The sequence below is a fragment of the Camelus dromedarius genome, chromosome 5 (assembly GCF_036321535.1).
Source record: "Camelus dromedarius isolate mCamDro1 chromosome 5, mCamDro1.pat, whole genome shotgun sequence".
In the NCBI taxonomy this organism is placed as follows: Eukaryota; Metazoa; Chordata; class Mammalia; order Artiodactyla; family Camelidae; genus Camelus; species Camelus dromedarius.
The window spans coordinates 18,327,777-18,353,201 of NC_087440.1; the positions used below are offsets into that span (position 1 = coordinate 18,327,777).

Here is a 25,425-nt window from a genome sequence, read left to right on the forward strand (position 1 = left end):
AAGAGGGGAGAGGAACAGACAATTACCAGCCATCTCAGGCCCAAGACTGTGCATCTTCACATGTTGGCCCTTAGGAGGAGAACTGGGAGGCTCAGGACCGGAGTCTGTTTTGTTACTCCCACACAAGATCTCCATCTGAATGCCAAATAAATTACCACTGAAAATGGAGTGAAGTACTCACAGCAGTAGAATGTACCAGCTGGACTGATGCCTGCATCACAGATTGACTCTGATATATTGGGCTTTGGTATGTTTCTGTGATGCTTCTGAGGGCACGTATATCCAAATCTAAAGGCTAACAAGCTGTGCTCAGATGGAGTTCTACTGAGTAAGTATCTGGGTCATATGGTGCTTATACAAATTTGAGAAAGGCATGTTCTCCCTTTAAAGGAAAACAAATCTCATGAAATCCAAGTCCCAAATTATTTTATTATTATGTTACTTAAATATTAATACATGTGAAATTTATGAACTGAAATAAATATTCTTATGCTTGCTAATTCCTATATAATTAAAAAACAAAATTCTTCGTAAAATTAATATGAATAATGAACCGATAAAATTCAAATTAACAAAATTTAATGTGCTGGATGATACTGTTTTACTGAAAATGAATCTCCACTCAAAACCCAGATATGGTATTACTGCTATGACACAGATTCTGTTGCGTTTGTTACGCCCAAACTACTGTGTGCCTCGTGGTGATTCAGTTCTCTCCCACTCTTCTTTATTTGAAGTAATGCAACACTGACCTTCCTATTACATGCCATGAAGGCGTTTGGCTTTCATTTGCATTACTATATCGTTCAAATATTAAGTCAAGCTTTTGTTTCTCTTATTAGTTCTGGGTAATTAATATAGTAATATTGATCTGAATAAAACTAAAACAAACCTAAACTTAGATGCTGAAGATACTGTGTCGTGTGTTTTATTATTTTGCTCTCTAAGCAGATATGGAAAATAATATTTTACTCCTCATTTATTTATGCATTCATCCATTCAACAAATAGTGTTTGCTATGTATTAACTACTGCCAAGGATGATGATGCTGAGTGATGAGAATGAGAATGAGGATGAGAATGAGGGTGATGGTGATGGTGATTAACACAGCACAATCCCTGTTCAAGAAAATTAAAAAAAACAAAACTAAAATTAAATATTCAGCAATGAATTATACATCTGAAGAACTACACTTTTAGGCTATGTGAAAGTCGTCAGAGAAGTGCACATGTAGGGGCCAAGAAAGTTTAAGCGGCAGCACACATGGATTGGAATGGGAAATAGGGATCAAGTTTTAAAATAATTAAAATGACAACAAGGATGATGATGATGATAATGATGTTTTATGCAGACTGCTGAGTGTCTATCAGGCGCCAGTCACTGGTTAGTTGTTATTTAATCTTCACAACAACCTAGTGACGTGGTTATTATTTTCCTTATTTTACAGATAAAGCGGTAGATACCCAAATACACAGCTAGTAGTGGTAGGGTTAGGATTTTAACCCAGGGAGAATATCCAAAATATGAATGCTTAACTATATTTCTACACAGAAGAGTTGATATTTCAATTAGACTTTTTTTTTATAATTAATAAATATGAATTGAGCACATATAATATGTTGGGTGGCCTTGGATGTCAATTTAAGTAGTTCTCATAATAATATATGATATAATGTTTAATGAATTATATCACAGATACACGTATACAAAAAAACTAACAACCCAATCCAAGAATGGGCAGAAGACCTAAACAAGCAATTCTCCAAGGAAGAAATACAAATGATCAATAGGCACATGAAAAAATGCTCAGTATCACTAATTATCAGAGAAATGCAAATCAAAACTACGATGAGGTATCACCTCACAACAGTCAGAATGGCTATCATTCAAAAGTCCACAAATGACAAATGCTGGAGAGGCTATGGAAAAATGGGAACCCTCCTGCACTGCTGGTGGGAATGCAGTTTGGTACAGCCATTGTGGAAAGCAGTATGGAGATTCCTCAAAAGACTAGGAATAGACTTACCATATGACCCAGGAATCCCACTCCTGGGCATATATCCAGAAGGAACCCTACTTCAAAATGACACCTGCACCCCAATGTTCATAGCAGCACTATTTACAATAGCCAAGACATGGAAACAGCCTAAATGTCCATCAGCAGATGACTGGATAAAGAAGATGTGGTATATTTATACAATGGAATACTATTCAGCCATACAAAATGACAACATAACACCATTTACAGCAACATGGATGTTCCTGGAGAATCATTCTAAGTGAAGTAAGCCAGAAAGAGAAAGAAAAATACCATATGAGATCGCTCATATGTGGAATATAAAAAATAAAAAAAAAAGAACATAAATACAAAACAGAAACAGACTCATAGACATAGAATATAAACTTGTGGTTGCCAAGTGGGTGGGGGGTGGGAAGGTACAGACTGGAATTTCAAAATTTGTAGATACTGACAGGCATATGCAGAACAGATAAGATTATACTGTATAGCACAGGAAAATATATACAAGATTTTGTGGTAGCTCACAGCAAAAAAAAAATATGACAGTGAATATATGTATGTTCATGTAAAAAATTGTGCTCTACACTGGAATTTGACACAACATTGTAAAATGACTATAACTCAATAAAAAAAGTTTAAAAAAGATATGTGTATATATTATGAAACATCATTCATCATAATATATATGATTATACATTTAATAATAATGTAATGGTTAACTGTATGTGTCAACTTGGCTAGGCCACAAGGTGCTCAGATATTTGGTCAGACATTATTCTGAATGTTTCTGTGAGTTGAATAACAAACTAGAATCTTGAAAGGCATCTAGTTTGCCCATGAGGATATTTGCTAAGTTCCGGTGCTGAGTGAGAGTCTGGTTAGCTGGGCCAAATTTTCTAAAAGGGAAAGTGAAATCTGCTACAATTGCTTAGTACCTTGCTTTCCTGAAAAATTCACTGTAAAGTCCATCTTTAAAGCCAGTTTGCCGTATTGGAAGGCTCACTGGGCAGGAAGCTAAAAAGCTTGGCTGACAATCTCTGAAGGACTGACCTGGATGCTTAACACTCCTCAGGACTGAGAAGAAATATATGTGAAAGCCTCTTAATACACATCCCTTGAAGGACATACCTAGAGGTGAGGGTGAACAAGAGTTACCCTAAGACTTTCTAAGCCTGCAACCTAGCATTGACCTAGCTCAATTTCTTGTTGAATTCAGATGATCTGCCCCTCATCCCATCTGCTTAACACAGGAGAGGGGAAACCTTCAGTGGTATAATATAGCATCCCTGGGATTCCCCAAGGCTCTCTAGAACACAACGTCGAGCATATAGTTTTTAAAAATTAGAAATGCGAAGAGACAAGAAAATATCATACGAAAAAGAAGAGAAACAACATCAACAACAATATAAACAGACTCACACATGGTCTTGATACTGGTGCTAACACAAAGGACTCTAAAATAGCTATGATTCATATATTCAAAAACGAGACAAGGTACACAAAATAGATGAAAAGGTTGAGAGTTTCAACATAAAACTGGCACTTATAAAATAATCAAATGGATATTCTAGAACTTAAAAATTAAAAATTATATGTATGACAGTAAGAACCACATGAGATGGGTTTGTCAGAGATTTGAGACAGCAGGATTAGTAAAATGGAAAGCATTGGACAAGTGAAATAGACACCTGGGAACACATGGAACAAATGGGAACATCCCAAAGGCACTTTTGGTTGGTGTTCCAGAAGGGCAGAAATCAGAGAATGAGGCAAGAACAATATTCGAAGAGACAGTGATTGAATAGTTTCCAAAACTGATAAAAGACATCAACCCAAAGAATCTCAATGAGGAAAAACTCAATTCAAAGGAAACCACATCTAGGCACATTAAAGTACCACTGCAGAATATCAAGGACAAAAAGGAAATCCTAAAAAGTGACAGGAATAATATATGTATATATATGTATAGCCTTTAAAGTAGTAACTGTGGCAGCTGAATTCTCAGCAAAACTTAACACAAGCCAGGAACAACAGAGTAATACTTCTAATTGCTGAAAGAAAACTGCCAACTTAAAAAAATTCTATATGGAATAATGAAAATTTCTTTCAAAAATGAAGATAAAATACAGCCATTTTCAGATGAAAGTCTGAGAGAATTTTTTTTGCTAGAAGATCCACACTGAAAGAAAATCTAAAGGTAGTTCTTCAGGCAAATGGAAATTCATCCCACTTGAAATCTTTAGAAGGCTGAAGAGAAAAAATATTATTGGGTCATTTTAAAGGAATACTGACTATAAAAAAAACTATACTGTTTTATGCGGTTAAAATACACGTAGAACTAAAATGCTAAACAAAAATTACTCAAAAGGCAAGAGGGAATAAGTAGAGCTTAAAAGGGCTGAAGTTCAAACAGTATCATGTTTGAAATAAAAGTAACAATGTATATTATATTAGACTTAGGTTAAAGTCAAGAATGAATTATGACATCTTGGCATCTCGGGTATCTAACAAGATGACATAAAATTAGTTTGTCAACGGAAATGAAAATTCAGTTGTACCCCAAAACAATATGATTTTAAAAGATGAGAAAGTATTGGTACATATGATTGGAAAGTATCACCAAAACATAAGGTGTAATGAGATTTTAAAATGTATTTAGCACTCTGGGAACAAAACCACATGTCATCTTTTTAACATGAAAATCACCTTTTAATACTCAACTTCCAAATGCATAGTCAAGGATTCATAAAAAAGAAAACAGAGTACTGCTAATAGTCAGGATTCCAAATGCATAATGAAAATAATAAAAATGATGAAATTGCAGAAAAGGGAATGTGCCATGCTAGAATTATCAAGGAAATCTTTAAGAAATGGGTCAATCTAAAGCAGATCCTGAAATATGGCTGGAAAACACATCTAATAATTTGATAAAACTACACAATGAAAAAGAAAAAGAAATGCACCTTCCTGCAGTCTTTGGCTAGAAATGGAAAATGAAATATGACACTAATTAATAATAAGGATCTGAATTTGGACACTTGACTATGTCACTCACAACAATATTAGTTCTTAAGAATGGGGACCTGGGACAGGATGAATGACACAGAACTGGAGATACCCTGTTTGGAAAACAGACCTTCTTAAAGTTTTCTCTCACTTTATACTTTTCCCCAAGTAGAGGATGCAAGTTGGGAAATCTGAGAGCAAGAAGATAAGAGGACTGAGCACCAGCTGACCTAGTGAAATGATTAAAAGAGTAAAACAATAACGTGCAGGAGCCCTGACGTGTCAGCACTGTCTCCCCAAAATGACTTTTTGTTGTAATAACATTTTGAGGGTTAATTATCTTAACCAACTTCAGAGGTAAAACTAGAATTATTTTAAGCAGTGATTATGAATGTTGACAATTAATAAGGAAGTATACAATTTTACTTAGGTATCTTTATTTTTTCTGGCCTTGGACTTAAATACTATCATTATTCATTATAGATTGGTTCACAGTTATAATTTGTTGTTTTAAAATACAATTTTTTGCTGTATTTATAAAAATTATAAATGAGAGGAAACATGAATTCTAACATCAATCTCAGTTTACCATGGCTGTAACTGTTTCCACTCTTTTGCCCATGAAGTTATTATACAATGTCACTATGCACGTGGTGATAATTTATCTATATTGCAGACATAGTTCATGGGAAGAGAGAAAAAAATAGTTATATTTACTTATTTGGAAAACCTCAACTCTGAGGAAATACCAGTTGTCCTTAATAATGCAACACAAATGCTATGGCTGGATGTCCAGCATGTAAGTAAACAGGTGATTATCCAAGGCCCTCATGGCTCGTAGGACTGTAGGAAATAAATCTAGAGGCGAGACATACGTTGCTGAATTGGATCCTCCAGGGAACACGTAACAGCTCTAGCTTAATTATGCAGTGAGACTTGGAGCGGCAGCTGTGGAGTAACTAGCACTTCCATTTTCAACACTTGGCTGTCTTAAACCCAACTTTTTCTGATCCCAAATGTCTGAAAGTCTCTATGAAAGTGTGTAACATATTTTAAACACAGTAACTTAACAAATACTTGATAATTTTAACTAAATTATAAACTTCAGATATACTTTGTAACTCCATGGAAACAGTTTTGCTCCTGAAACAAATCCTTCATGGCTCTGAATCCCAAATTATGTCTGGTTTTGTTTTAGATCTCATCTCAATTTTTAAAAAACACTTTCATCATGTTTGAAGTAAAATAATTAATGAAATTTACACAAACAATATTCTCTGAGGCATTGCTAACCAATCACCAAGGACGGCACGCAAAATGTTCCTTAGAAGTGGTATGACAGCACATCATTCTAAATTTGGTTACTCCCAGAGAGCCTAAAGGAACATATCAAAAGATACGGCTGGATGATTATGTAGCCTCAAGTAACTGAATAATTAAGCCACGATTTAACCCAATAATATCACTGTCCTGGTTTACTAGATTGTGCTGTGTTCCTACCTACATGGAAGATCGAAGGTGCATGAGGCAAATCGGAAGCAGTTTTCTCTGAAGCACATTGTCCCAGACCCAGAAGCCAAATTCTTCCAAAATTCAGTACTTATTTTAGTAAAGTGAATTCAATATGCTGACATCCTCCATTTTAAAAATCACGTAATAGAAACATTAATAAGCACAAGTGATAAATTACAAGATATCAAAGTTAATGCCAAGGCCAAATTATCATAATAAATTGTGAGTATTTCTAATATCTATACTCTCACTTGTGTTTTGCCAGCCTTCTGCATTATTGAATGGTTGTTATGTGACTACTCTGTTAACCCTAAATGTCCTGAAAATTCTTAAATAATTGGCACTTAGAATTCAATCGGGGTGGATCCCAGGGTATCAGACCAACACAGTATTACTGGAGAAATGGGGCTTAAATGTCAGGAGAACCAGCAATGAAACTTAGGTCGTGTTGAACTCATAAGCAGCTTCCGCATGTGTTTTGTCTGTTGCTCCTGCCCAAGCGTACGATTGTCCCTGAAGTCCGCATGGGAGGGGTGAGAAGACTCACTTGCCAAAGGTACAGCGATGTGCTGAAGAGGAGTCCGGCATCTGCAGGGACCGGCTCCGTCAGTTCTCCCCACTTTTCAGCTGATCCCATCCTCGCTCCTTGTCCTTGTGGCTTCATGTGCCTAATTCTTAGATGAGAGTAGCAAAAGGTATAACTGCATGACAGAAACGAACCTACTAGTGTTTGAATAACATCCACAGCCTCTGCTTCCTTCTTGACTCCAGTTAGGAAAGACCCTGGCATTGCCTAATTGGCATTTCTGATTTTCTGATTTTAATCACAGAGGTCAAAGATTATTAAGAATATTAAGAATGTGAAAGATAAAAGAAAGAGAGGCTTAGGAGAGGCTGAGCAGTTTGAAAGATGTAGGGGGGGGGGGAAGGAATAGGGTGTGGAGACACCTGCACTGGCGATGAAGGATTGAATGTTCTTTCATGTTCTACAAGAAAAGCAGCAAAAAGTGATATTGGAACTGTATTAAATTACTTCTTGGTCGCTTGACTGTGCTTCTTGTTGAATGTGACACCTCCAGTTTGGAGAGACTGGAATTTTCAGGTGTAGTCCACAGCATCGGTAGGACGATAGGCAATAAAGGTAGGAATGAATCCTGAACATACCACTGACCGACAGCCACAGGATTGGGTGGAGCCTTTGAGGACAAATGAAGAGGAATAATTTGGCTGCAGAATAGAACAAATATAACCAAGAGAAATTCAAGATGATGACCGGCATCCAGAAGTTAGTTTTACCTTTAGAGTGGAACAATAATTACGCAGTATCACTTATTATAAGGTATGCGTTTTTCACATTTACATATTTCTGAATTCATGATGTGCCTTAAAGTTAACACACAGTTTAATGTGTCTCACTTCTTATTTTCCCTGAAAAGCTAGTATTAAAGCAATGGTGAATCATAATCTACTGTAAGCTCCATGAATATAAGAGAACCGTATCTATAGTTTATCATTATTTTTTATGTTTATTTGTATTCATTTATTTATTTTCCATGGGGAGGTAATTAGTTTACTTATTTATTTTATTTTTTTGGTGGAGGTACTGGGGATTGAATCCAGCACCTCATGCATGCTAGGCATGCACTCTGCCACTGAGCATACAACTTCCCCCCCTTTATTTTATCATTATTATAATTTTTAGTGCTCATTCATCCAGCACAATCTATGGTACACTATTGTGCACAAAGTTGTAACATAATAAGTGCTCAATAAATATTAAGTGATCAATACTATCTTAGAGTTGATGAAAGTGATCATATTAAAAAACAGCTATTTTTTTCTAGAATTTTTCAGTCTTAATATGTACCAGTTGGGGTAGATTGTTACAAATATTTCTGCATTTAATCCTCCCAATACCCCTACATTATAGATAGCATTATGCTCATTTCACAGGTGAGGAAACTGAGTCTCAGGGAAACTTGGTGAAAATTCTGAACTAGGAAAAAGATGGAGCTGCTTTCAAACTCATGCCGAGGTGACTCAGAAGCGCAAGATTTTAGTATAACACTATCTTGTTTCAAAAGAAAAATTCAGTAGATGAATTGAGTGAAAATTTGAAGGAGGGAAAAAACAAAAGCAAAATCAGAGAACAGGGTCTGAGTGAAGAGATTATGACTGGAGTCAAAGAGCAACAAGAAAAGACAGATCATGCAAGGGACTGTGCCCGCCCTGAGCTAAATACCAAACCAGTCCCCTGACTATTAAGAAAATCTATATTTTCATCACTGTTCTTTTATCCATATGACACTCTAGATTCTTCAGGAAGAACGAATAATAACATTAACTCAAGTTTCAGATCTGCGTAACCCACCAACTTGAACTTATTACATAATATAATGTAACACATTAATTTTCCAAATAGTGAAATATTGATTCAGTGACCAAAAGAAGTTCCCACAAGCACTTAATATACTCCAAAAGAGTAACTTGTTAAACTGGAGGAAAGTAGAACTTCTTTCTAAATCAGTGTGACTCACAGACATAAAAATTTTGCACTTATGTTGCATGAGCTAAAAGTGTCATGCTGCAGTTCACAGATGCCGTCTTCATAAACTAAGGGAATTGATGCCAGTCAATTCCTGCTGATGTATAATAAGCACAGAATAACAGAGAAGACAATGGCCCATATTTGGTACCCCCCAAACCAGTCATAAAAGACTGAACAGAATGGAGTGGGGCTCGGTGTTGGGAGGTTTGCTTTCCATGGACAGATGGTTTCCTCATCATTATTTGTGGTACCAACTGAAACTTGTATGACTGCGAGGCAGATATCACTTTCTGTCTGCATGCTATTCTGTACTGCAATTCCATTCATTTCATGGGACCTCTTCTGGTAAGCTATGAGCCTTCTTTCTCCTGGCTGCAATGCATCCTAGGGTTGGTAACAAATTGTAGCTGTCTCCTAGTCTATTATATCTTCTCAATGGCCAAAGCAAATCCATACTCATATAAATGTGCCTTTTCCTTAGTGGAAGCTGAATTCAGCTACACACAGTTAATCATACCATAGTCTTGCCTATATAGTCAGAAACTGATATTAAGTCTCTCAGCCTGCTTCAAACTCAATAACCCCAATGAGTTCAATGTTTCCTAGTCAACCCACTAATTGTTTTTGTTTTGTTTTGTTTTTTCTCTCTCATTTCCACTGGACCCTATCCAAACTATTTCTTAGATCAGTAATGGTAATTAAAATGAATCTCACCACAATAGCAATTAAGGCTAGAACCATATGAACTGTATGGGGAGAATCACTTCATATTTCCAATGCCTGCCTTTGGGAGCTCAATCTGAAGCGGTGAGCATGTTATTGACTTGTTACCTTGTAATCTAGGCTTTGTTCAACTGTAGAATTGACTGAAAGAGTCACACTAGCTAATATCCAAGTTCTACTTACTTTCCCCAAAACGATGTCCTGGGTTTTTTTCCTTATTTTTTCCTGAGTGAATTATATGGAACATATAAATGGAAATATCAAACTCAATAATTTACTCAATTTCTAAGGAAATCTGTATTTTTATTTCTGTAGGATTGTAGTCTAAGTTGTATTAGCCACATTAAAGTATGCATATATACTTTATATAGTCCTTATTTTTATGTACACGTATGTATGTAAAATATTATAATCTATTTTAAAAACTTCAAAAATAGCCGATCATCCCTGTAGTATCATAGAATCTTAGAGGTGGAAGAGCATTATGTCAGATTCTATTACTTCAGAGGCACCAGCCTAGTTACCTTGGTTTTCCAAAAAGTGTGAAGGAAAGAATAAAATGGAGTCTGTAATGCCAACAGAGCACTAAAATGGAGCCTTTGGGGAAGCTGGGCCTATGCACGTCTCCACCTGAGTGGAACAGGAACTTTGAACTGGGCCACAACATCTTGAAAGAATGCCTACACATCGAACTCTCTCATATTAACATCCTTAACAACCAATCATGTGTAGACAAGAATGGTTTCAGTCTGTCAACATAAATCATAATTCTTGCAAAACAATTTATGTAAACTTTCTCCTTTTTCCTTTTAAAACTCTTTGTTTTTCAGCTCTTCCTGAAGTACATTTGAGTTTCTATTCAAATCTATGTCTCCTGAATTGCAGTTATTAAGACCCCAGATGTTTTTTTTGTTTGTTTGCTTGTTTGTTTGTTTTTTGCCTTACAGCACTGGTCTTATTTCTAGGCCAATAAAAAGAAGATGGTAATTAATCTTTGAATCTTTAAATTTATAATCCAGCCCACCTCTAAGAATTCTAATGAGACTGATATAGATACTATAATAAGGAAATAATAAAAAATGCAATCAAAGATTATTCAAATGATACATCAAATATATTCATCACAGAACTGATGACAGAGGAAGTAATTACAAATTCCCTAACCAAAATTGCCAACGCTAAGAGTATGATTAAATGCTTATACTGGAGTTGGCCATTTTTAAACTTGATTAATAGGGGGAATCCTACATATTTAATTTTTGTGTAGCTTTTATAACATGTTTGCTTCCAGAACACAGGTGCCATGGAGACCACACTAAATCTAAGCCAAAATGGGGAAGAAAAGTCTCATGTTAACATCAACATCATTGGACACAGAGATTCTGGCAAGTCCATCCCTGCTGGACATGTGATCTACAGATGTGTTGGGATTGACAAAAGAACCACTGAAAAATTTGAGAAGGAAGTTCTCTGAGGTGGGAGAGGCCTCCTTCAAGTATGCCTGGGTCTTGGATAAACTGAAAGCTGAATATGATCTTGGTATCACCATTGATAATTCTGTGTGAAACTATGAGACCAGTAAGTATTATGTGACTATCATTGATGCCCCAGGACACAGAGGCTTTAGCAAAAACATGATTATAGGCACATCTTACTCTGACCCTCTTGTACTGATTGTTGCTGCTAGTATTGTTGAATTTGAAGCAGGTATCTCCAAGAATGCGCAGACCCGTGAGCGTGCCCTTCTAGCTTACTGGTTGTGAAATAACTAATTGCTGGTGTTAACAAAATGGATTCTACCGAGCTGCTCCTCAGCCAGAGAGATAATGAGGAAATGGTTAAGGAAGTCAACACCTACATTAAGAATATTGGCTACAACCCAGACACAGTAGCATTTCTGCCAATTTCTGGTTGGAATGGAGACAACATGCTGGAGCCAGTTACAAATACGCCTTGGTTCAAGGGGTCAGAAGCCACCCATAGACATGGAAATGCCAATGGAACCAGACTACTCAAATCTCTTGATCGCATCCTGCCACCAGTTCTTCCAACTGTAAGGCCCTTGGGTTTGTTCCTCCAGGATCTCTACAAAATGGGTGGCATCGGTACTGTCCCTGTGGGTCGAGTGGAGACTGGTGTTGTCAAACACACATGGTGGTCACCTTTGCTGCAGTCAGTGTTACCGATGAAGTAAAATCTGTTGAAATGCACCACGGAGCTCTGAGGGAAGCTCTTCTTGGACACAGTGTGGGCTGCAGTGTCAAGAGTGTGTCTGTCAGAGATGTTCATCGTGGCATAGCGGTTAGCAATAGCAAAAATGATCCGCCAAATGGAAGCACCTGCCTTCGTTAGTCAGGCAATTACCCTTAACCTCCCAGGCCAAATCAGTGCTGGCTATGACCTGTGCTAGATTGTGACACAACTCACATGGCTTGCAGGTTTACCGAGCTGAGGGAGAAGATTGATCACTATTCTGGTAAGAAGCTGAAAGACGACCTCAAATTCTTGAAATCTGTTTGTTGCCGTGGTTGATATGGTTCTTGGAAAGCCCACATGTTGAGAGCTTCTCAGGCTACCCTCCTCTGGGTCATTTGACTGTTCAGTGTGAGACTGACTGTTGCTGTGGGTGTCATCAAATCAGTGGACAAGAAGGCTGCTGAAGCTGGTAAGGTCACCAAGTCTGTGTATAAAATGCCACACTGATGAGGGATGTTGAGGGTAGGAGAGTATATGTGTGTGGGCAGGGAGGGCTATGTGGGAACTCTGTATTTTCTGCTCAGTTCTTTTGTGAACCTGAAACTGCTCTAACAGAATAAAGTCTATAAAAAAGAAATTTGTCATAAAGCTTACTAATGAACTCATCTACAAAACAAAAACAGACTCACAGTCATAGTAAATAATCTTATGGTTACCAGGGGAAAGTGGGTAGGAAGGGTTAAGTTTGTGAATTTGAGATTTGCAGATGTTAACCACTATGTAAAAAAATAGATTAAAAAGCACATTTCTTCTGTGTAGCACAGGGATATTCAATATCTTGCAATAACCTCTAATGAAAAAGAGTATGAAAATGAATATATGTGTATATATGCATGACTAGGACATTATACTGTACACCAGAAACTGACACATTGTAACTGACTATACTTCAATTTTAAAAAAAAAAAAAAAGCACAAATATTCAATTGCATATAGAAAAAAAAACTTAGTAGGTTAAATGAACATTAGCCCTAATACCTGCCATCCTAGTCTGAATCAGTTTTGGAAGAAGGTCTCAGAACTGTTTCTCTCAACTGGCCATTTAAGTTTAGTAGTAAAAATCTGGTTAATGATAATAATGCAATGTAAAACCTTCAGAGGAAAAAGAGAATGTTTTGTAGATCATTTGGCTTTTTCTGTGGTAATTTTAACTTGTTAGTTTTTAAAATCAGTACTTTTTAATGGAAACAATTTGACCAAAAATCTGTCACAGAATTTTGAGACTCTTTAAAGTGGGTCTTTTCTTATCAAAAAGTTTAATAAGAAAAAAAATTCAGTGTAAAAAGCAAAATGCAAAACTATACCTATATGATCATCCTCCCCCAAAATCAAAAGAAAATGAAGATGTGTAGATACATAGATAAATATATACACATATAGAAATGTAGGAAAATGACTGAAGGTAATCAGTTGATAGCAGTATCTCTTGATAGTTACAGGTAGTTTTGTTTTTTTCTAAAATTCTGTTTTCCAACTTTTAAAACAACGCATGTGCATTACATCTCTAATTTGAATTAAGCTACTTTTACTTTAGAATTTTGTGATTCCATAAAATTAATCATTAGTCTTCTTTTTGGATTCCTTAGCCTGATTGCTCTTAAACTAAGGTATTTCATTTCATAGCTAACCTGTCACTCGTTAAAACAATAAGCAAAACAAAAGCACGCTCTACTCACAAAATTGGTACTTCTCCATGGATGACATCACACAAGTATCTGGCAAAAAGATACACAGGAAATCTTGGAAATGTGAGAACAGTGAGCTGGTTTGGGGTTTGAAGAGGCTAGACCTAAAACGGAAAGTCCAAGGAAATTTCTGCACAATCCTGATTTGGGCAAGGTACGTAAAAATCAGAGGGATTACAGTGAGGGAATCTGAAAAACAACTACCTCAGTCAGGTGATCAAGATGAACGCCAGCAGGGATAAGTCATGCTGGTAACAGGTACTTCTTCCATTACAGGATGTAAGCGGTACTTTACCTCTTTGGGCTTCTTCCCAGAAACCCATAACCTCAATCTAATCATGAGGAAAGTATCATAAAAACCTCAGTTGAGGATCATTATTCAAAATATCTGACTAGTACTCCTCAAAACTGTTAAAATAATTGGAAAAAGTAAAGTCTGAGAAACTCATAACCAAGAAGAGCCTAAGGAGACATGATGGCTAAATGCAATGTGGTATCTTCTGTGTAATCCTGGAACACAGAAAGGACGTTAAGTAAAAAGGGAAAAAAAAAAAAAAGAAATTTGAATATAGTATGGATTTTAGTTAATAAGGTAAATAATGTATCCATATTGGCTCATTAGCTGTAATATGTACCATAATAAAGCAGGGTGTTAATAACAGGGAAAACTAGGCGTGTTACGTATCAGAAGTCCCTCTACTATCTTCACAACTTCTCTGTAAATCTAAACCTATCCTAAAATGGAAAGTTGACCTAAAAATTACACACACGCACGGGAACCTTGCAAGAACAGCGTCTCTGACCACTGCTGACACCAGTGACACTCTTCCATCTCTGCAAGTTCTTGAAACAAAGATGCTGTTTTTGTTTTTGTAATTCCTACAAGTACTTAAACCATGCCTTTACACATTCACTACAGGATAAATGTCCATGGAACTGGAAAAGAAGAGGATCCAAAGTCCACGGGTCAAGAAAACAAAAGTTTCTATTAAGATGTACTTTTCTTCCTCCCAGCAATTATTGCAGAATTTAATCTTACTTTGGGAAAGACCCACAATGGTGGACTGAAATTGCACAACAAAAAAATGAACACAGGGTAGCAGCTATAGCACCCATTGCAACATAGAGGAATCTCATAGAAACGGTAGGCATCTTAATTTTTTTAATTACCTTAAACTTCATTGCTTAAAGCTTGAAAGTCAAAACAGGGAGAACATATTAAAGAAGGTAACACATAAATCCTGCATTTTGAATGTTGTCCTGAGGATTAGATCAGAAAAATGTATGTGAACGCCCTTTAAAAATCATCACACAGTCAAATAGCAGTTCTTAAATTTCCTCAGGTGTGGAGCTCCTTGGAGATCACGGTGAATACTGATGTGTTGAATTGTATTGAAGGAACCATTTTAATGGCAGAAACTATACGGGGTAATGAAGAATGAGACCACAACTGTAAGTACATGCAACACACACAGCTATTAAACTCAGCTCAAAGTTCTTTGATTTCTTCTGTTATTATTCATTTGTTACTTTGTGCTGTTCTCTTTCCTGTATCTGCTTGTTAATTATATGTTTTCCCCACTGAATTCTAAGTAAGCACATATAACTTGTTAATTCTTGTGTCTTTAGAATGTAGCAGGGTTTAGCACATAATAGACGTTCATTTATTGAACAGGTATTTCTGGAGCATTCACCAGAAGGTGGAAATACAGTAAAAGCCCAAGATTTCTGTTCTCATGGTATTAACATTCTAATTCCAACGGGTTAAAATGCTGGAAGGTAACAGGCATAATCACAAGAAAAGTAGAACAGGTTAAGAGGAAATGGGAGTTGGAAAGGGAAACAGGTATTAAGCCGGGTGGTTGCATTGAGAAGGTGAGATTTGAGCAGAAGTTTGAAAGAAATAATGACTTCAGGCAAGCAGATATCTAGGGACAGAGCATTCCAGGCAGAAAAATAGGGCACTGGCTCTAAGGGGCGTGTTTACCTGGCATGTTCAAAGAGCAGCTGGGGGGCCAAAATGCCTGGAGCAGTGAGAAGCTAAGGAGGGGTTAGGCAAAGCCAGGATGGCCAGCCATGGAAGACTGTGTAGAGCGTTGCAAAGACTGGAGCCTTCCTGTGCAGTGAAATGGGGAACCATGGCTGAGTTCTGAGTAAGAGTCATATCGTCTGACCTACATTTTCAAAGGCTCACTCTGGCTGCTGTGTGGGGAATAGATTTTGTAGTCACAAAGGGAGAAACAAAAAGATCTGTTAGGAGGCGACTGCCATCATCTTTGGTGGCTCAGACCAAAGTAGTAGGTGTGTTCATGATGAAAATTAGTTAAATGCTGGATATATCAAAGTAGAGATGACAGGATTTCATCATAGAATCAGCAGATAGTTTAAATGAATAAATATTGGCCAACATTCCTTAGTAATCATCATCAAGTGCCAAAGACTTTATAAACATTTATGGGCAAAGAAACTTAAAATAAAACAAAGACCATATCTGCTACATTAAAATTATGTCTATTACATTTCTATTTTATCAAGAATGACTAATTGTTGGACTTCAGCCTTAGAACATTGGCACCCAGCTTGCAGACTCGCAGGGCTTTTTAGGGGTCGAGAACCACTAAGCCGCACAAATTCAAGGAAGGATGATGCTCATATTGAAGGTGCTTTTTCACAGGTACTACGAGGGGCATCTCACCTGGGAACATCATTGTCTGATTTCAACCTGACACTGGGGAATGCCTCTGGAGCCAGGCAGGTAGAAAGGCTCACGGTACTGAGTCCTCGCTCTAGCTCTGCTTACCAATCGATACCACTTTCTGGCGCTCATTATTTTGATAAAGATATTACCAAAGCAACAGTAAAAATTAAAGTGCTCCATAATCCTCAGCACCCACCATTAACTTCTGAAATATTATTGCATGTTAGCTTTTACTGTTACTTTACAAAAGCACTTACTGAAAGACAGGGAAGCCAGGCCGGGTGGCGGGGCGGGGGGGAGGATCTGCTGCTGGCAATGAAGGGGAGGACGATGGCCTCTTTGCAGATTGCAGCTTCCCCTTTCCCAAAGCAACAAGGGGCACAGAGGCCTTCTGAGCCTCCTTTTCGCTGAACTTGGCAAGAAACTAGTAGATGCTTTCTAGCGTTTGTTGGGGGCAGAACATATCCCTCCGAAGATCAATAAATGGGTGAGACGTGCCTCCTGCTTTCCTTCCTCGTTCTTCCTTTCTTAGGTCTTTCTTCTTTCTGCTTTCACTGGCCGCCCAGGGATCCAAGCCTGCTCATAGGAAATTAACTGAGGTTTGTTATATACATTTCACGCACCCTCTCTGTCCAGGGGATACACATTAAGTTGTAGAATATCAGACTTTGCCCACCTCCTATCCATCAGGTGGGGACATTGCCAGGGGATATAGGGAGCGTGGCATATTTCCTCAGGGGAGAGGGGGACGATTTTGGTATTTGGGGCATGTTCAGGTTTCCCAAATCAGCTGCATAGCAGCAGCAGCTCCTCTAATTCCGTGCCTGATTCCAGGTCATGCTGAGAATGTGAGGCTCCAATCTTTCTCTTCACAAAATTGTATCACTCTGTCTGCACTTTGCCTCACAGGGCTTTTCTGAAGACAAATGAAATAATGTCATCTGTTCAATACAAGCCTGTCCCCTCACAACTGAATGAAAGATGCTATGTGTTATGACCAAGCTTTCTCTTCAGTGGAATTTAGAAACTGCAGCTTACAGTGCTTCCTATGTCTATTCACAGTGGTATCTCATTTTGCAAAGGAAAGTGGAGGCCTGGGCATTTGCATCTCTCCCAGTGGTTCTACTCTCCTGGCCAAGAAACACATGAAGAAGGGTCTTCACTGGCCCAGAGCCCCTGATAGGATTCCATTCATGCCCGCTACTCACTGACAGAGAAAGCCCCCCACAAGAAGGCTGGGCTCTCATAAAGAGCGCTGCCAGATTCAGGAAGACGTGGCTTTTTGTTCAGCACCATAGGGCCCTGTGTGACACTGCATGGCCTGGGCGAGGGGCTGTCACAGCAGCCTTTCACAATTCAAAGAGAAAAGGAAAATAGCCTGCCTTTGAGCATCAGAGATGTGGGAGAGGCAGGAATCGAGTCATGAATAAATAAATAAAAACACCAACAGCTGTGATATTTAAAACAGACAATCACTATAACAGCAAATGACAACCCTGCAGCCTGCAGAATCTGCTAATAAACTGTCTGCTGTGACTGTTATTAAAGATAAACTTATGAGCCATGATTATTCAACCATTAAACCTAAGTGGAAATCAAAGGAAAATCTGTGTCAGATGATATATTTGGTGCCGTGTGGCCTAAGAAAATTACTCATTGAATTTGAATCCTGATATCTCTGTCCTCTAAGAATTGGTCCCTTGAAAATTTGGCACTTTTTATGCAGCTTTCTTCTTTTTATCCTTTGATTATTATTTTAGTTTTCTAATGTGTGGCTTTTTAAATTTTTAATAAATTGCTATCATAAGCACATTTCAACTCATTATCCATGGGGTAATGGGAGTGCCATTCAGTTCAGCAAGGGTATGGCTCCTGGACCTGCTGACCAGCGCACCCTGAGCCCTGAGGCTGTTGTTGAAAAAGCTGCCAAGATGTCCGGGTTGTGGGGAGCTTTGTCGATGTATTAGCTAATTTCACCTAACAAGAATCCAGTTCCAACTCAGAGGTCAGCCAATTCACGTTTCACGTGGATCTCCATCACTGCCTTGCCATTACAGTCCGTGACACAGTTAATAGGAAGAGTGGCCTATTACAGCAGAAACAACATTATGGAATAAGATTATTATGCGAGCATCCATTTTGAACACATAAAAGGATGGTCCAGATTGAAAATAATCTTCAGTTAATGTCCTATATTATTATTATATACAGGATGCAGCAGAGCGTAACAGAGTCAGAGCTATTCAATCTGGTAGGGTTTTCAAGGGTTGCCTTTCAAATCTCTGCTTGATATTAGTATTTTCTAAGAGCTTTGAATTAGGAATTTGAGGCAATCCCCAGTAATCAGGGTTACAGTCATTAATTTTTTTAAAAAAATTATAAGAAACACAATACTAACTACTAACTTTGCACAAACTAAAGTGGTGTAAAAGTGTGACAGGTTAAGGGAAAGGTCAATAAAACTTCACCTTTTTTATATCCCTGCATTTTTTGTTTTGTTCTGTTTTCTTTTTGCCCTTTTCACCTCACCGTCTTTAATGTCTCCATTTGATGCTTTCTTACTCAGAGTCTTGCTGTGGTTGGCGGTACCCCCTCCTTTGTGTTCAAATGTCTGTTATAAAATATACCTACCAAGCACATATTATACATTCAAAACGTATGTGTACATTTTGAAAGGATAAATTAATAAATGGTCTAAGCACGAGGATGCAGGCCTAACCCTCACGTTATTCCAGGTCAGGGCATTCATAGGGGAAATAAATAAACATGGTGTTTATAGCACATATGAAAGACAAAAGGCTGAGTACCAACTGCATGCAAACATCGTGAGTAGGAAACAGGCCCACATAAAGTCTGGACTGGGGATTCAAAATGCTGATGCTGGAACTGCAGGGTGACACTCACTCACATAAGTAACATTTACCCTGAATTCACGGAGGGCTTTAAGAAACTGTAAGACAGTAATTTTCATGCATGGCTAGACATTAGCCTCACCCGGAAGGTTTTGTTAGTTCTCCTTTTCACTCCAAATTCCCAGGTCACCTCCCTAACCAGAAAAATTAAAATAACCAGGAAGAGCACCCATGAATCTGTTTTTGTATTTAATAACAACTACTGAATGGGCAACTTAGCCTCCACTTGACTTGCATCTATTCTGTGAGCCACTTAGTGAGAGGAATGAAGTCCCTTGAAATAGCCATTATTTCAGCAAAACCAAGGTTAACCTAAACATTTACCTAGTACACAACTTAAGTCCTGTGAGGAACGACAGAACTTGATCATGTGCTCAGTCCCTGAATATCACAAAGAGAAAGTGAAGCTGAACAGACCTCTTTGGATTCAATAGGTGAATGCCACAGTATGATCTAGGAAATAGCCAAGAGCTTTTCTTTTATATGCTGGACATTTTTATAATGAAAGTTTACCTGGGAGAAATAAAGCCACATGCTGCATCTAAAGAGACCCTCTTGTTCCCAAGGACCCAGCAGCAATCTGAAATCTGTTTTCATTTTTGTGATGGGAGAGCAGAATGTGCCTGTTCTTGTGACAGATGTGTTCCTTAAATTTGTGCAAACTTGAATTTTTTTAAGTAGTTGAAATGATGGGCTATTTAAAGAAAACATGAAATGAATTTTTTTTTGTATTACAAAGTATTCAGAGTTTTTTAAACCACCTCTGAATGTGTTTTATACTATAGAACTATATAATAACTAGCTTGTTTTTACATAGGCTTGAGTATTATGCTAAACTCTGAAACACAAAACCACATATAACAAAAGTCTATTGTAACCTAGAAATTACTAGAAAACTGATTGTACTGAAACTTGGGGGAAAAAAGACACGTCTGCTTTATGAAAAAATCATGTTATTAAAAACATAATTTAAAGATTGCCATTATATGCTAAAGTCAACAGTTCTTAATGTGGATACATCGTCATTTTGAAAGTAGAAAAGAATGTAAGTGTTATACTTTATACCAGATTTTCAGAAGTGTCTATGTTCCTTAAAGTGACTCATGCCACTGAAACTTGCATTTATATGAAACTTTTATTTTCCAATTTTTATTCATATGAGCCATTTAACTGTATCCTTCTCATAAGTGAAAGAGACTTTAAAAATTATATATGAGAAACAAAACAATGAAGCAAATATCTGCTATTGTTATTCCCATTTTACAGATGGAGAAAGTAGGTTCCTGGGAATTAAGAGTTCTGTCTGTCCAAGGTCACACATGGAGTCAATGACAGAAGTGGAAATTCAATTCACATTTTCTGGCTCCCACGTTTTCATCAGACCAAGAATACAAAGAAACAGCTTGCAAATGTTAATGAACAATTTCCTTTGGCTCCATATAGAGCCAAAATGTCATTTTGTAGGGTCCAAAAGTGAATTCTTGGCCCAAAATGTAACTGCAATCAGTTTCCATCCAAAATTTAGACTATATTTAGATCAAAAAATCCAGCAACAATGGTCTTTTTGCCTATAGTGGTTAAAAAGAAAAGAAAAGAAAAGAAAAACATTTCTCTACAAATCTGTCCTTTGCTTTGAGCTGGTTAATGAGTCAAGTAGTCTTTGGGTGAGAGGAAATAAAAAAATTCATTTTTTTCCTAAAATTCATTCATTCCAAAGGAAAAGAATAATCTGCTTAACAAATGATACTAGGAAAACTAGATGTCAACATGTAAAAGAATGAAGTTGGACCCCTACTTCATACCATATACAGAAATTAAGTGAAATTACAGGTCTAAATATAAAATCTAAAACTATAAAACTCTCAAAAGACAACAGAGTGAATCTTTATTACCTTACATCATGCAATGGTTTCTTAGATATGATACCAAATGTACTAGTGACAAAACAAATGGATAAATTAGACTTCATCAAAATGTAAAACTTTGAAGGACATTATAGAGAAAGTGAAAATATAACCTACAGAATTGGGGAAAATATTTACAAATTATATATTTGATAAGGAATTTATATCTAGACCATATATAAGAAACTCATACAATGCAAAAATTAAAGACAACCCAATTTTTAAAATAAACAAGTAATTTGAAGACACTTATCAAAAGAATATACAAATGGCAAAAATAATCACATGGAAGGATACTTAGCATCATTATTCATTAGAGAGATGCAAATCAGAACTACAACAAGGTACCATTTTACACATACTATCGTGGCTAAAATAAAAAGCAACCAACACTTACAGGTTTTGGTACAGATATGAAGAAAATCAAATCCTCATATATCATACATTGTTGGTGGGATTGTATAACACTGCAGCCACTTTTGAAAACAGTGGAAGGTTTCTCAAAATGTTAAAGAGAGTTAACATAAACCAGCAATTCCACTCCTAGTTATATACCCAAGAGAAATGAAACATACAGCCAAATAAAAATGTGTTCAAGAATATCCTGAACAGCATCCTTCATGATAGGCAAAAAGTGAAAGCAACCCAGATGTCCATCAGCTGACAAGTGGGTGAGCAAAATGTGGTATATCTAGTCAATGAAATATTATTTGACCAAAAAAAGGGAATGAAGTCCTGATACATGCTGCAACATGGCTGGACCTTGAAAATATTATGTTAAGTGAAAGAAGGCAGACACAAAAGGCCACTGTGATAGTTAATTTTATGTGTTGACTTGGCTGGCCTAAGGGATGCCCCCAAAAGCTGGTAAAACACTATTTCTGGGTGTGTCTGTGAGAGTGTTTCTGCAAGAGATTAGCATTTGGTCCAATAGACTGAGTGACGAGATCCGCCCTCATCCATGTGGGTGAGCACCATCCAGTCCACTGAGGGTTCTGATAGAACGAAAAAGTGAAGGAAGGGTGAATTCCCTCTCCTCTTGAGCTGGGACAGTCATCTTCTTCTGCCCTTGAACATAAGTGCTCCCCATTTGTGGGCCTTCAGACTTTGGGATAAACACCATAGCCTTTCCTGGTTCTCAGGCTTTCAGACTCAGACTGGATCCCACTCCTGGTTTTCCTGGTTCTCCAACTTGCAGACAGCAGACTATGGGACTTCACAGCCTCTGCAACCATGTGAACCAAATCCTATAACAGATTTCTTCTTGTATATAATTATGTGTGCAGCCTATTTGTTCTTTTTCTCTAGCAAACCCTGACCAATGCCACCGACATGTTGTATAATTATATTTATATGAAATGTTTTGTAGATGAGTTCATTAGTGTCCTCTTTTTTAGATTCCACATATGAGTGGTATCATATGGTATTTTTCTCTCTCTTTCTGGCTCACTTCGCATAGGATGATGATCTCTCAACAGTGACTTTGAGGTAGCCTCTGGGTTAGGGCAGGTTGCAGGGCGAAGCAAGCATGTTCTACACGAAAGATGTATGAAAGCCTTAGTCTGGCGTTCAGTGCCTTACGGTGTTATGTCAGTCTAACCCAAGCTTACCTATCAGTTTCTCTATTTAATAGACCTTGTTTAGAACTGTGTTACTCAGCCTTTCCCCCAAATCCACCTCATTCTTTTACCATCTTGTCCTTTTACAGTCCCTAAAATACCCTACTACCTTATCTCTTTATTGGTTGATTGTACCTACCTTTCAAAGCCCTTCTTAAATGCCATCTTCTCTGTGCAGCCATTGCCTATTTCCTCCAATTGAATGTGCTTCCTTTCACCCCACCCCACTTTGCTTCCCAGGTAACTGCTTTATATTCATTATCTCTTAAGTTTATATTATTTTCTCTCCTTCTGGGGCCACTGCAATGGCGGCAGAGTGAGTGACGGCAGAGACTATATATCACTTCACTCTCTGGCATTTGTAGCATTGAAACTTAACCAATGATAGGAATTCAGATATTTGTTGATTGAATTGAACTATCTGTTGATTTCAGTTTTTCAACCTCATTTGCATGCGTAGAGGTAAAGCAGTACATTTTATTACTTGACATTTAAAAAATCAGAACTTTAACATATTAAACTATCCCTTCATATTGAATGTTCTGACACAGGAATATCATATATATTTATACTTGTATATTTATACTGTGATTTTATCTTAAAATTTAAAAGCAAAATGAAAGGTGAAATATGTTTCCTGGTATAGTAACATCCAATTTACTCAGCATCATAATGAAAGAGAATTTTCCAGGTGGTACAAGCTTACCTCCTCAAGTTCCAGAATTTTAAATAATTTTTGTATATATTTAGGAATGGAAATTTTACTAAATTATACTGCTTATATTAGTATATGGCAAGGGGACGGCCTAATTGGAACATTTTGACTTTACGCTACAGTTTATTGAAGAGTCATCCTCAAAATCATAATGTTACATTAAGCACAGAGCCTCAGTTTCTCACCTGTCACCTAAGTTGACTACATCTCTGAATTGAAAACTGAGGTGAGTCCAGTGAGCTGCATGCCCATGAGCCATATATTTCTTCTTCATAGAATGTTCTGTCTAGGGGCTGTGCCTTCCATTTCTCTGTGTCAGTTTTATTGTGTTTCCATGTGTGCAGAACACGAGTTATTGCTGACTTTCATTTCATAAAAAGAAATAGATTACCCATTAAAAGGAAAATCCTGCTTTTGAAAAGGTTCAATAAGAGTTTTTTTTTTTAGAACTTTAAATAAAAATCCAGCTGGTTAAACTAAAGCTATTGAAAAGAAGCTTAATTGAGGAATTTTTTTTGGCTCTGAGCCCACTATCTTTTCATTTGATTGTAAATTGGATACATTTTATTCACTTCAAACTCTTGTCTTGCAGTATTTTATTCCACTGAGACCAGTAAATAAGTGTTAACAGCCATGTTGAGCTCAGTTAGACTACTCTTCACTTAAATTACTCATTTTGGCTGTATTATTGCCAGCCAGGCTTTTGCTGGTTGACATTTTTATTGAATGTTTGTGCAAAAAATGTTGATATCTTTATATATTGTTTTGACCCTTCACTAATCCTCCTTGTCTGTCATTTTTTTCGTCTGAAATATCTTCTTCCCCTCATGCTTTTATTATCCATCCATCAAAGTGTGCCCTTTTTTCTCCTGTAAAATGATGCCAACTTGTGTCCTTCAGAAATCTCTCTAGAGGATGTCACCTCTTATTTTTAAGAGTAATATAAGCATGAGGACATTGAGTTTCAGTGATGACAGAGTTTTATCTTCTTTCTTTGCCACTATGTCGTGCTGTTACTTGGAGGGAGAAGAAGACAAAATGAGTGAGGTGTGGAAACATTCAAAAGCAATGAAGAACTGCTTGTTGAAAAAAGTTGCCTTTTCTAAGGCCTTGTTGATGATTTGTTCTTTGTTAATATAAGGCATTTGCTAAATAAAGCAGCTTTCAAGTAATGTCAACAACTGAGACCTGATTCTCACACCCACATTGTCTTCTATAATTTGCAATCGCATTTCTACCTAAGTTTCTGACTTTGGAGTCATACTCAAAACTCAGCTTCTTCTTTACTCTTATCTAGTTTTTATTTATATGAAATATTCACATACTAATATATTTGGTCATGTGCCAAACAATGTGGAGACACAATGATGTACATGTTGGAGATATACTTAGTAGGCTAAATAAAAAGGGAACATAGCATAAGAGTGGGTCAGGGTAAGAGGGAGGTGTAGCTCAAGTGGTAGAGCCCCTGCTTAGCACGCTTAGCATGGAAGGTCCTAGGTTCAAGTCCCAGTACCTCCTCTAAAAATAAACCTAATCCCCCCCCCAAAAAATAAAATAATTAAATAATACAATAATAAACAAACAAACAAACAATTTTTTAAAAAAAAAAAGAAAGAGTGGGTCAGAGTAGAGAGAGGATAGTTCCAGACATACTGAACTCGAGGTTTCTTTGGGGTATTCAAATGGAGGGAGCTAAAACCAATTGAATAATATTTATTGTATTTATCAGAATAAATAGATCTTAATAGACATATAATAATAGCTAACATTTATTGAGTACTTAGCTTATCACTATACGATGCTTTTTCTACTTCTGGTTACTGA

At 37.1% G+C, this 25,425-nt stretch overlaps 1 long non-coding RNA gene and 1 pseudogene across 1 annotated transcript in view; both read left to right on the forward strand.

Moving 5' to 3' along the window:
• The window catches only part of LOC116153448 (uncharacterized), a 571,285-nt gene extending 556,078 nt beyond the window's left edge, over positions 1–15,207 (forward strand). Inside the window, exons 6-7 of the long non-coding RNA XR_004137183.2 lie at positions 14,765–14,894; positions 15,094–15,207. This is a non-coding gene — a long non-coding RNA (uncharacterized LOC116153448). The remainder of the gene's footprint in view (positions 1–14,764; positions 14,895–15,093) is intronic.
• LOC105105044 (elongation factor 1-alpha 1-like) lies at positions 11,113–12,512 on the forward strand (annotated as a pseudogene).
• Positions 15,208–25,425: the final 10,218 nt, after the last annotated feature.